Raw genomic sequence first — 13,211 nt, 5'->3', positions numbered from 1 at the left:
GATGCGAAGACGGTTCCTCCGAGGAGGATGCTTAAGCTGTTCTCAGTAGTGTTTCTGTTCCAGTAGATGAAAAAACAAGGATGGAAGAGGATGAGGATATCTTGAATTGAAAAACTTGAATCTTGGGAAGCAAAAGGAGAAAATTTGCGCATAGAACAAGCCCGGTGATTCCGTTCGGTCCATTCTGGGATAAAGCATCAAGAAAAAAAGCCATCTTGATCAATGCCAAGCGAAAGAACTAGAGACATGTCTTTCATATGCTGAAGATTCAGCGGGTGAGGATGATGTAGATGATGGGCATAGCATTATTGAGGATTTCAGGCTGGGTTCCGGTCAGGGAACCGATGTCACGACTGGTTAGCCATCTGTTCTCCCGATGATCTTCCTATTGGCTATCGATCGAAACACAAAAGAAAAATTCTTACAGAAGGGAGAGGAGAATTTTTACAATGGTATTACTGGGGCCGAGAATTTCTTGCATAGTTTGCATGATATCATCAGAAGGATTCAAGAGATACGTGACTTGTGTGTTGTCTATTTGAGGCAGAGTATCTGTAATATTCTTTAGAATAATGATAAGCATGGCCTCATAGTATCTTTGCGTGATGCTCTGAAGAAAAGGTCAGATATGACTCTGATGTCATCTCTAAATGCCATAGAACTGTGTTGGAGATCTTTTTAACCCGCAAAACCAGTCTTCCAGATTTCCTTCACAAAGCAGACGACGTTCCATCTTCTGATCTGGCTGAAATATTTTTCAATCTCAAGTGCAGAAACATCGTCTGTCTGAATATTATTCCTTTTGATGAATGTAATTGCAAGACTTGCCAGCGGAAAAATGGCCCATGTAATAGATCGATGTGCCTGTCTATTCATCACTTTACTTGGCGTTTAACACTTGTAGTTGGGTTGGACTCGTTTAATACTATGCATTGGAATGATCTCACCTTAGGAACGATATTCTTTGTAGTTTCTGGTCATCCTTCAGAGATGCTTGGATTTATCAAGGAAATGTTCAAAACATGCGCCAAGGATTGGAGAGGGGGGCCGCTGGAATTGTGTGATCTTGCCAATCGCCTGCTTATCAAACTGGAGAACCAAATTGAGATCTCTGAAATTGTGACTCATATGCTGGGTTTTCTAACGGGTAATCACTTCTAGTTATCATCTTTCTTTTCGAGCGTATGTTTAAGATTATTTTCCAATCTTCCTTAAACAGGTACAATTGTAGGCATGATTACCCTTTTTCTTTTGTAGTTGCTCCACTTTGCACCGTAGTTCATGTCGACTTTAGGAAATGCTCGTGGGAGAGAGAGAAGGCATCTCTTGGGAGCTTGAAATGAATCCTAAAATGGCCACTTTCATAAATGTTCTGTCCGCCTTAAATAGGCAGACGTGATATTTTTCTCTTATAGAAAGCAATCTGCTAATGATGGGAAGAATAAAAATATCCTGCTGGTTGAGAACTCCCTCAACCTGGTAATGAGAGAGAAGGCATCTCCTGGGAGCTTGAAATGAATCCTAAAATGGCCACTTTCATAAATGTTCTGTCCGCCTTAAATAGGCAGACGTGATATTTTTCTCTTATAGAAAGCAATCTGCTAATGATGGGAAGAATAAAAATATCCTGCTGATTGAGAACTCCCTCAACCTGGTAATGACGTGCTTCATGCCAGCTTGGAATTTAAGAGCAGGGAAGAGAAAAATATGTCAGCCCGGTGGCACTGCCTGCTGATGTGGAAATACCCGCTCATGGGGTTCACTCGGATGTGCCTCATCCTTGATTATGTCACCTGTGTGGATGCGTGGCCTGCCTTATGACATGGCTCACCTGATGAAGTAGCTTCTCTGCGTATGCGGTTCTTAATGATGGGCTCTTCTATTGATATGTTGCTACCGCTTTTGTGGTGCTGCTGATGATGCAGCTTTGTGCAGGCACAAATATGACCCACAGTTATGTCGTTCACATGGTGTTGCTCGCCGATTTAGCATTGCTTTTGGGCTTGCTGGCACTGATTTAAAGCTCTGTTGAGATTGATACTTGGTCATGTCCATGATCAACGCATTAGTCAACTCCTTGGTCAATGCTGAGGTTCTCCGCTGCGGTCACATCTGTTGTCAAATCCCAGCCAATGTCCAGGTCCTCTACCATAGTAATCCCAACATTCAAATCTTGGGGTCCTAGCAATGTCTTGGTCAATGCCGAGACTTTTGGTGTGGCCAAACCCAATGTCAGCCCATGGTCAACTCTCGATCAACACTGAGATCTCCCACCACATTCAATCCTGCTGTTAACCTGCGATTAACATGGTGTTCTCCTGCAGTCAACCATTGGTCAACACCTTGGTCTTCTGTCGTGGTCTACTTCAAAGCCAATCCCAGGGTCCTTCTGAGGTCTACTCTGCGGTCATTACCATGGTTGTCTCAGCGGTCATCCATCTATCCCATAAGTCTTCTCCAGGGCCCTAGGGTTCGTCCTGGATCTCCTGGGTCTTTCCCTGGTCCCATAGATCTCCTCTTGGGTCTGCCGCGGTCTACTCCTTGGTCCATGTTGTAGTCAGACCCTCAGTCAGCTAACGGTCAATGTCAAGATCCCCTCGCACAGTCAATGCTATGGTCTTGGCCGCAGTCAATTCCTCTGTCTCCTGCCACAATCAATGCCGTCATCCTCTTCTCCTGGATCTCCCAGGCCTCATACCAGTACGTACCAGTCTTCCATTTCTGTAGGGGCTCCCCCCATGTCCTCTCCTGGCTTCTCTAGTCTTCTTTCTCCCCTGGACTCTTTTGGCTTTTCCAGTGCTGTCCCTTGTCCTCCCGAGTCTACCAAATCTCCTCTAGGGCTTCTCCCTGGTTGCAGTGTTGGGGTCAATTTTCTCACTTCAGCGAGGTCTTTAATGCAGCTGCTCCTGGCACATTACAATGCGGCCACCGAGACATCAGCTTGGCTTCTTCATAATAACCTCAAGGTGTCTGTGTGCCACCACCACAAGTAGTCAGCCTGGAACATAACACCTTGAAGTTTGTGCCATTCACTGATCATTTTCCTCAATGATGCCTCAAATATTGCGAATGCAGCTTTGAATAGCCTAATCTGCTGCTGGGATAATCATGCCACTTATTTGAGTGTCAACCAATGACACTGCATTAAGGAGGTTGCATAGGACTTCGTGTGCGTGTTGCCATGGTGTGTCTATGCTGGAAGCGCAGAGGGGTGTTCCTGCCTTTCTGCGGTCTGCCTTTGCTGCTGGGGCTACCTGTGCCTCTTGTCAAATACATGGTCTTTGTGCTCTTCCTGCAGTCCGCCCACAAGACAGCCGTGCACTCACCTTTGTGTGCATCTCACAGAAAACCTTGTGTGTCTCAGTGCTCACACCTTGCTATGATGTTCCGGCCCTTGCTGCACTGCATCCACCTTATTGTAGGGGTACGCCTGCACATTGTTATGCCCCGTGGTCATTTCATTGAACATCATAGGTGCGCCTGATGAGTACTCCACATTTGCAGTGGCCCAGGGTGTCTGTAGTGCCCCCCATCCTTGGGCAGAGCATCTACAGGGTTTACTCCATGGATCCACCTGCTTTTTCTATGCCTGTGCACTGACTCTTTCCCTTCTGTGCGTCTGCTCCCTCTAACAGCGCGCCTGCGCACTACTGCCACTGCGCCACCAATTTTTCCTGTTCTCTTCTTCTTCTTCTCATCCTCTTCTCTTCTTCTCGCTCTTTAAACCTGCTCTGATACTGTCAGCCAGGATATTCTTATTTCTTGTTTTTCTTTACTACTATCTATTTTTTGTCATTTCCTATTCTCTCTCTTTCTCTTTTTTTAGTTATTTCTATTTTCAGAATAATGGGCCTTGTTGTTGGCCCAATTCGTGTATCCATGACATGGTATTTAAACCAGGATCGTTAATGATAATGTGTGTTGCTATTGTTCAATACCAGTCTCGCCACCCTTAGGGTTTCTGTCAAGAGTTGTCTAGGGAGAGCTTATCTCATTTGGTGAACAGATACCATGTTGACTTTTGGAAATGTGCGGAGGAGAGAGAGGAGGCAAGGGGATGGGAGGAGCCGATCACCTTAAAAGCTCAAAATAAATGCAGAAATGACTCACTTTCGTCAATGTTCTGTCTGCCTTGATAGGCAGATATATTTTTTTTGGAAGAAAAAATTGGGTATGATGATATTATATAGAAAACTTATTTTCTTCAAAAAAATAGAAAACTCATGCCATCTTACCTTCCATTGGTTATGGGGGGAAGAAGTCACACGTGAAGAGAAGTAGCCACAGTCATGAGCATATCAGGAAGTTATCAAAAATAGCCTCCTAAATGAGGAATCATGGTAAAATATGGGACCAGACCAATATTAGGCCAGGCCAAGTTTGAAATAAAGGAAGCTGGGCTGATGATTTGAAAGGGAGGGATCGAAAGGCTGGAAGGGGTTAGGCTTCAATTTGATTTCTGAAGTGGGCAACAGGTTGGCGTCCTCTGAAGGGTGCAGTTGGTTCGGCCTTGGATCCCTCCTGAAGAGCATGGGCTGGCAGAGCACGGTGACAAAGCAAGAAGAGAACAAGAGTGTGGAGGGCGATTAATAATAGTGCCAACGGAGCTATTCCTGGTACATTATTAGCCTTTTGTGTCAAAAGTCGGGTATGATGAAAATACCCTGCTGGCTAACAGCTTATCTTCTGTTACTGTGATATGATACTGAGCCGCCACTGTTAAGGTAAATGCGGGCCTGGTAGTGCGTCAAGACCCTACTGTCAGACCAACTAGGTCCAGGCCAATGAGCCTCCTCCCTTATATATATGGGGAAGGAAGACTCTCAAGGCAGACAGAATTCATCCATGAGTCCTCTCCTTTATTGATTTCTCTAACCCCTTTCCCTGCTACCTCTCATGCTAATGCCTCTTCCCTTTTCTCCTTACCCTCGCCGACTGCAGTCTTCCAGCGGAATAGCGCGGAACGCTGCTCCAAGGACGATGGCAACTCTAAACTCGATCTCTCTCTCAACTCTTCCCTCACCTAGTTTGTCCAGGGTTTTCATTGAATCATTGTTGCATTTACAATATCAAGAATTTTTACAGGGATTTGGGATTCGATTGGTCACATTTCACAGATACGTTACAAGAATGTATCATACTGCTTCACCAGTATGAAAGAAGTGACAAACTAGCTTTTATCTTTTCCTTTTTTTTCACCGTAAAATATGTGTAAATAAAAATTGATTTCAAACCAGACGCTGCTAGACCCTGCTTTCATCTTTAATGTTTACTGCATATTTTCTTTAACGTTGAGTTTGTTTTTGAATAAAAAAGACGATGCACTTTGAGTCCTTTATCTATAGTACTGCTGATGCGTTTTTTTCAAAGTAGCTCATTCTTTGAAATTAATTAAAATCTGATTGCGGAAATTTGAATATGTTTTATTCACTAACTGGTTTTCTAGGGGCCTGCTCAAACTTCAGTGATGAACCTTCAAATGTTCCTCAAAAAGGTCCTGAGAGACCCTCCACCACCTCTTGCAGAAAACCTTTAACAAAATGTACCAAGTCGGATGGGAGTGATGAGCTTCTCCTTGTTATGAAAATGAGTAGCATTGGTAAGCAGCCTGTCATTGATGAACTGGAGAAATATCATAAGATTTAAAGAAGCTGAGGCCCAAATGTATGAAGTGTGTGCAGATGATGCAAACAAAGAAGCTGAAAGTTTAAGGTCGATTTGCTACGGAAAGATCAACACTATGGAGCAAATTATCCGACTACACTCGTGAGGCTTCAGATTACTGAGACACAGAAAAAGCTCAAACAATAAATTACAGACCTTTTGGCTCTTGAAAATGCTCATAGGGAGCACATCAATATTAAGGCTAGGATAGAAGTAGACATTGATAATCTTCTTGTCCAAATTGAGACCTCCAACCAAAACTCGAGTTAATAATATGAAGTTTGAAAGACATTTTTAACAATATTTTAAGCTGCCTGAAGATTGACTTTTGGATATTGACATCCAATGTAACTTGTATATTGGCTCCTAAATTATACTGAATTGGGTATTATTTATTATTTAGTTTCCCATCATGTGATATTATTTATTCTTACCAATTTTGTGCAGCGGTTGCCCAAAACTTGCATAGAGGACACGATTCTTGGATGTTTATTGAAGTTTTTTTCCATGTCTTTGTCTTATTCTTCAGTGTCACGATATATTCTGAAAATGCATTATGATTCTCCCTTCTTGATTGTTATTTGCATTTCTTATTTAGTTTTTTGTGCCACATTCATAACTATATGAAGAATAAATAAACACTCTAAGAAAATCACGGAATAACAGAAAAATAAGGTAAAATTGTGTAAAAAGATTTCAAGTAGTGAAAATAACATCCAGCATACAACAATTTTTTATAGTTTTTTAATTTTTACACAATGTCTGGAAACAAAATATTTTTAATTTTACCTTTTGTTTACTAATATTGTATAGCAATATTTTTAATTTTTTATAGCAATATTATAAATTTTACCTGATGCGATCCGTCACCGCATCTACGAACGTCGGCCCAGGCCCACGTTGGGGCCCCATTAGCGGAGCCTATTTCAACTAATCGGCAGCTTTTGACCTTGGTAAATGCTTCACACACCTCTCCGATTCGAAGGCCCATCTGACCTTCCTCGTTGCAGACGACCATCCCTGCTTGAGGACGGCACCCAGACTGAGTCCAGGCGTCGTCAACCCCGTCAGCTCGGAGGCGTCGTCAATCCCGCCTACTGCCCTCTCCTCCTTCTATCGCTCTATTTTCTTCTACCTTTCTCAGGCATTGTGTGCTCTGATACCAATTTGTTAAGCTCCGAATACTCCGAACGAATTGATAGAACTTAACAATGTCTCACAGCTCACAATGTCTGAGAAAGGTAGAAGAAGATAGAGCGATAGAAGGAGGAGAGGGCAGTAGGAGGGATTGACGACGCCTCCGAGCAGACGGGGTTGACGATGCCTGGACTCGGTCCGGGTGCCGTCCTCGAGCAGGGATTGTTGTCTGCAACGAGGAAGGTCAGATGGGCCTTTGAATCGGAGAGGTGTGCGAAGCACTTACCAAGGTCAAAAGCTGCCGATCTCCCTTTGCCGATTAGTTGAAATAGGCTCCGTTAATGGGCCCCCAACGTGGGCCTGGGCTGATGTTCGTAGATGCGGTGACGGATCGCATCAAATATGTCCTCAAGAGATATAAGAACTCAAAGGGTCAGTCTAGTAAGTCTAGAGGCCTGATTACTGCTGGCCACCATGTACAGATATAAGTGGATGTTCTGTAGCCATCCAGTGCTCTTGTGGCTGGGCGAACTTGGTGGAAGCTGCCTACCTTGAGGACCTTCAGAGAAAACAATTTTATTGGTTATTTCTTACATTATATTTCATGTAAATTGAAATCAACATAGTTACAACGCTTCTGTGAGCTTTGGTCCTTAAAAATCCCTTTTTTTGCAAATGATCATGAGAACAACCACTACCCTCAATGTAGTGAGGTTTACATGCGCTTCAGTGGAAAATGTATTATCCACTTTCTGCAGTGTGACTTGAACTTTTGGGTTTGCTAATTGACAAAGCGTAAAATCTCATGGAATCAGTTGCCGAAAAGTATAACCTCTTTCATTTTAGCATTGATTGGTGATCCCAAATTTCGTTTTATCCGTTGGTTCTTGCTTTCACTACTTGGACTCGATATTCTTTTTCTATTACTATGGGTTTCTCATTGAATTTGATGTGAAATTTTCTAACAGATTTAGTTGTTTCATATGTATTTGTCTTTTTTTGTTTGAGAATATGTAACTCCATTTCTAGTAGCTTTATTGTTCATTCTCTGGAAAAAAGATCATTTTGTCACTACTTTGTTCCTTCTCAAACGGATTGAAGTAGAGTTTTAAGTTTTTCCTCCATAAAACATTGATTCGGTGAAAGTAGATCTCTTGATCCCCATGTGTCAGTAAGGGAATCACCGGTGCCTTTTGGGTGAGGGTACAAGAATATGATTAATCTCATGGATGCTCCGGATTGTCCCAAAATTGTTTCTGCATATCATCTTCATTTTCTCACGGGGCTTCCAAAGTCCATGCAATCAAACCATTTGATGAGGATCTCTGGTCTTTCAGAGAAGCCCAACTTTGGGGAAGTGCATGATTTGAATTATACTGTGTCCAATAGAAAAGATACAGCAGGAGGTGTCAGCATACAAGTAAGGTTTGTGGAGATACCAAATTAGAAATTTCTTGACGTAATTACAATGTTGTCTGGATGGTTTTGGAAAATATGACAAGATCAAGCATTTTCTCGAAGGTAGACTTGAAATCAGGTTACTACCAGATCTGAAACGATGAAGTGGGGATGGTTAAAGCTGTGTTTTACACACATCATGAACATGTTTATTTACACCTGATAGAATTTTACCTCCCATGGGGTATGGGAGAAGGAAGCAAAGGGAGAAAGAGGATAATAAGATATCGGGCCGAGCCAGTCATGGGTCGGCCCGAGTTTGAAAGAGGAGAATCCAGGAGTACTGGTTGAAGGATGGGAGAAGGCCTAGAAGAGTTTATGGTTTTTTCTGCTGGATTCTGAACGGGCGACAAGAAATGTCCTCTGGAGGGTGCAGGTGAAGCGACCTTGAATCCTTCCAGGAGAGTGCCGGCAGCCAGAGCATGAGCAGAAGTTAGAAGGAAACATTCATGGGTACATAGTTGAGTTTTCTCGTTGTCTGTCGATACGCAAGACATGTCAACGCCATTCTGGCTTTCAAATGTGATGGCATTTTTCCGGTGATTATTTCATCAGTCTTTTCAAACTTACTTTTATTATTATTCTCTTCTGATGATATTCTACCTTACAGCGCTGATGACAATCAGTACAAGGAACATTGATTTCCGATTTTCTCAAAATTAGCCAAAAATTCCTACACATCAACACATCCAAGAGCTGGTGATGAAGATCAAACTCATTTGCCCTTGGTTCCAGGTTAGCATCTATTTCACACAATTGTGACAAATATTAACTTGTGCTATGATACATCTCAAGATGTGGCACGTTTGATGATCAGATGCAAAAGACAGATAGTTTTATGGCAATCGAGAAAAAACTGGAAAATGTTTTAATTTCAATGCCTAGGTTTGAGACCCAGAAATATAGAGGTTTTGATGGGTCTTCTTCTAGACCTGAAAATGCATAGGTTCAAAGTGCCTAAAACAATGTGTCTGTCTCACGTTTGATCTTCATGCATGAAACATCTTCACATATATCATTAAACCTTGGGACTTTCTGTCAAATTTCAAAATAATGCCTGTTTGAGTTTTTTCACACTTGTTGCATAATTTTTTGTGGTCCCTTCATTAACTTGATATCAAGAATGAATTTCATCATGGTGAATTAGGGAGGAAACTGATCCGATTGTTTCTCAAAAAAAAAAAGTACCAATCAAGGAAACTGAACATACTTGTACCACTCGGTAGAGGTCAACAGCGTGCTTGCTCGGTGTAGTAGACCAGATTTCCTCTATAGTCTCGCCTTCCAGTGATGATCTCCAATGCTAGCGCGTCATTGTCCTCCCTGTGACCCAGCCAAATACAGCTGTCACAAGAGAACGCCCAACCAACTGGTTGGGCATTCAAAAACTGGTCATTAAGATACAACAGTTTAGGATAACCCCCACCAGACCTTACTTACTCTTTGTTGGGGTTTTTATTCTTTATTGGGGTTATCTCCACCGCTTTATTAGTGGGCTGGTCTTAGCCTTTTTATTTGTAAGCTGTCACGTGCTGCGTCACGTGATGGTCTTATGTATCTCGTCATCTCCCGTGTTGAACCCCTCCTCAGTCGGCGTCTAATGCTGACATCTCTTCTTTCGGACCCTCTTGTATTCAGTGTACAGGACCGTATCAGAAACATAAATGGACCCCATCCTCAGGGTTCATCATTCCTAGTGAAACTCATCTTGTTTCTAATATGCCCCATTGCTTGGATTGGTCCTTTTAGTGCATCTTTAATAGAATTTTGTCTGCATAAATATTGAGCGGATCAACCTGGCTATCATTACTCTGGGCGTATCTCTAGAAAATGTTCAATATGAAAGGAACACTTCTTTTTAGGATCTTTCCACATTCGCAAGATTAGAAAGGTTGAGGGAGAAGAGAGAGAGAGGTGCTCCCGTGTAAGAAGCAGTTTTGGTCCAGCATCTTTATTACGAAGGCCGTTTGATCCTTGCATTACTTTCTGGGCAATGAATTGTACAATCCAGATCTATTTTCTTTATCTATGTAAATATGCCTTTAATGTAACATGTGGACCAAATTGATTCCAACAGGTTCCAATACCGAATTGTAAATTGCGGATCTTGACCCCCTTTGCGATCCAAGGCCATTGATCGCTATTATTATTATGCTAGTAAATTGAACTACCTCACCAATACTCAGCCCAATACTACTTGTGCAAGTCAATATCTTCATTCTCTATGGACACGCCATATGGATACTATTATTCATATGTAATGTCAAATTAAAACTCATCTAAATAGAGTTTTATTTTAACAAAATAATAGTAATCTTCAAATATAATATTTTTTGAGATGCAGATATGGCATTTAGTGGGAGAGAAGCGATATCATAATTGGGGTCTCCAATAAGACAACCGTTTCATTTTGCAGTTAATTTGATTGCGTGTTGTAGGAAAAAAGGATTAGCACTTATGATATCGTTATGATCGAGCTTTTTTTCCTTACGACCTCCTGTCAATAGAGGAGACTTTTACTGTAGAATTCTATATCCTCCTGATGGTATTTTTGTAATATTAGTCCGTTAAGGGAATTTTGATAATTTCTGTATAGTATAGTTTCCTTTGAATCATCTTTGTAATTAATATAGTTTACATCTTTAGCTGAGCTTCCTGTATAGAAATGCATGCTCTAGCTTGAGAGGATGCTGTTATGTAAAACTCCATAAATATCTTTTAATCTGCGGAATAAGTAATTTTTATTTTCCCGAAGGAAATACAGTTTTTAAAATCAGAAAATAAATGGGAGCCTCGTGAAGTAACTACTGAGATTTCAATATTGCTGTAATTTCCTTGAATTTAAAAAATTCCTATTTCCTGTATTATTTTGGTCACTTTTCATCTACATTATTGTCTTTTTCCCCTTGCGTAACTTTCATAAGCTATTAATTTTCTTTACACTTTCTCATAATCGGCAATAGTAACTAAAGGTCGTGGTCATAATTAATCAACGCAGTTAATCAATTTCATCAGCAGTTTCAAAACTAATTGTTCTTCCGCAGGATAAAATTGCAACAGTACCGGTGCGTTGTTCGTTCAATTTTCTTAAGCAATATCTGCTGTATTTCCTCACTTTTCCCGCTTTAATCCTCTCAATAACCAAAAGTACTTTAAAAAACAAAAAATCATAGTGTTTTTCAAATAAACGATGAACAACTAACTATATACATTAGCCGGAGCACTCGATCATATAAACTCCAACTCGTTTACCTGAACAAAAACAGTATTTAAGGATCATATGAACTCCAGCTCATCTACCCGAACAAAAACAGTTTTTTTAGGACCACACTCATCACGATCATATAAACTCGAACATTTTCACGAACAAAAACAGATTATTGTAGGATCATATAAACTCTAACTCATCACGATCTTATAAACTCGAACACATTTACACGAACAAAAAACAGTATTTTTAGGATCACATAAACTCTTAATTCATCACGATCATATGAACTCGAACACATTTACACGAACAAAAACAGTATTTTTAGGATCACATAAACTCTTAACCCATCACGATCGTATAAACTCTAACAAATGTACACGAACAAAAACAGTATCTTTAGGATCATATAAACTCTCACTCATTTACACGAACTAAAACAGTTTTTTGTAGGATCACATAAACTCTTAACCCATCACGATCATATAAACTCGAACACATGTACACGAATAAAAACAGTATATTTAGGATCATATAAACTCTCACCTCATCACGATCATATAAACTCGAACACATTTACACGAACAAAAACAGATTTTCGTAGGATCATATAAACTCTAACTCATCACGATCGTATAATCTCTACTCCTCAGAAGCCATGCACATGAAACACAAGCATCTGGCGTTCGTTCCTCGCGCCGGGGCTCCACGGTTGCGAAGCGAGCCCGCCGACGTCTTTAACTTGAGCGGCGGCGCCGCCGAGCCTCTCGGCGGAGTCTACTACGACGGCGGCGACGCGGAGGCTGAGCGCCGCCTCGTCTCGTCGCAAAGGCGAGCTCTTTCTCTCCGCCTTCTTCTCTCCCCTCTCCATAGCCGCGAAATTGAGCATGCTGAAGAACGAGTCTGTCTCCCTTATCTCTGTTCTACGTTCCCCCGTGAAGCTCTTCTTTTGACGAGCAGTGGGATAAGGCGGGTGGGTGGGTGGGGGGGTGTTTCTTAGCTTACGTTTTATGAAGTTATGAACTTAGATGGGGGCCCAGAATTTGCCCATGACGGATAAGCCCGGCCCCTCTCTTGCTCTTTCCTTCTCTTGAGGCTTTGTTTCTCTGTTTACGTGCTCCTGTTTTCTTTTTTTCCCGGTTGGGTCGTTGTCTGGGCTGTGATTATCCTTGGTTATCGTTGTCTGGGCTGTGATTATCCTTGGTTATCGTTGTCTGGGCTGTGATTATCTTTGGTTTTTCTCCTCGGTTTCTGACCATTTTGCCCCGCTCCCCTGCCTCGTTGTTTCTCTCGGGACTTTGATTCTCCGTCGGTCTGGTCTAGTTTCGGTTTTTCGTCTTCCGGGTAGTGATCTAATGTAGTAAAGATTGTTTCTTTTGGTCTCCCTGGTTTTTATCTTGGTACTTCCGTTCTCTTTTTTGGAGATCCACTGGTCTATTTTCCTCTCTGGGTTTCAATCCGGGCTGTGGTATCTATGGTAAAGCTTGTTTCTTTCTTTGTTTTTGACCTCAATTTCTGAATTTACTGCCTGGCCTCTCTCTCTCTCTCTCTCTCTCTCTCTGTCTCTCTGTCTCTCTGTCTCTCTGTCTCTCTCTCTCTCTCTCTCTCTCTCTCTCTTAACTTCCATTCCTTCCTCAAGCTCCAGTTTTTTTTCCCCTGAAAAATGGACCTTTCTTTTTCCCTCTTTGGGTTTCCCAAAATTGTTTTTTCCTCCGGTTTTCGCTTGAATTTATGACCTCAATTT

At 41.6% G+C, this 13,211-nt stretch overlaps 1 long non-coding RNA gene across 2 annotated transcripts in view; it reads left to right on the top strand.

Moving 5' to 3' along the window:
• The window catches only part of LOC144702022 (uncharacterized), an 11,547-nt gene extending 606 nt beyond the window's left edge, over positions 1 to 10,941 (top strand). Inside the window, exons 1-5 of one of the 2 annotated variants that reach the window (XR_013581166.1) lie at positions 1 to 1,147; positions 6,500 to 6,617; positions 6,675 to 8,798; positions 8,870 to 8,994; positions 10,604 to 10,941. The exon at positions 1 to 1,147 is cut by the window's left edge and continues 606 nt beyond it. This is a non-coding gene — a long non-coding RNA (uncharacterized LOC144702022). Of the gene's footprint in view, positions 1,148 to 6,499; positions 6,618 to 6,674; positions 8,799 to 8,869; positions 10,478 to 10,603 lie in introns of those variants that run through there. The other variant, XR_013581165.1, reaches the window with a different exon arrangement.
• Positions 10,942 to 13,211: the final 2,270 nt, after the last annotated feature.

Source organism: Wolffia australiana, chromosome 4, assembly GCF_029677425.1.
Source record: "Wolffia australiana isolate 7733 chromosome 4, ASM2967742v1".
In the NCBI taxonomy this organism is placed as follows: Eukaryota; Viridiplantae; Streptophyta; class Magnoliopsida; order Alismatales; family Araceae; genus Wolffia; species Wolffia australiana.
The sequence above is the reverse complement of the archived record's forward strand: the minus strand, read 5'-3'. Positions and strand labels throughout refer to the sequence as shown.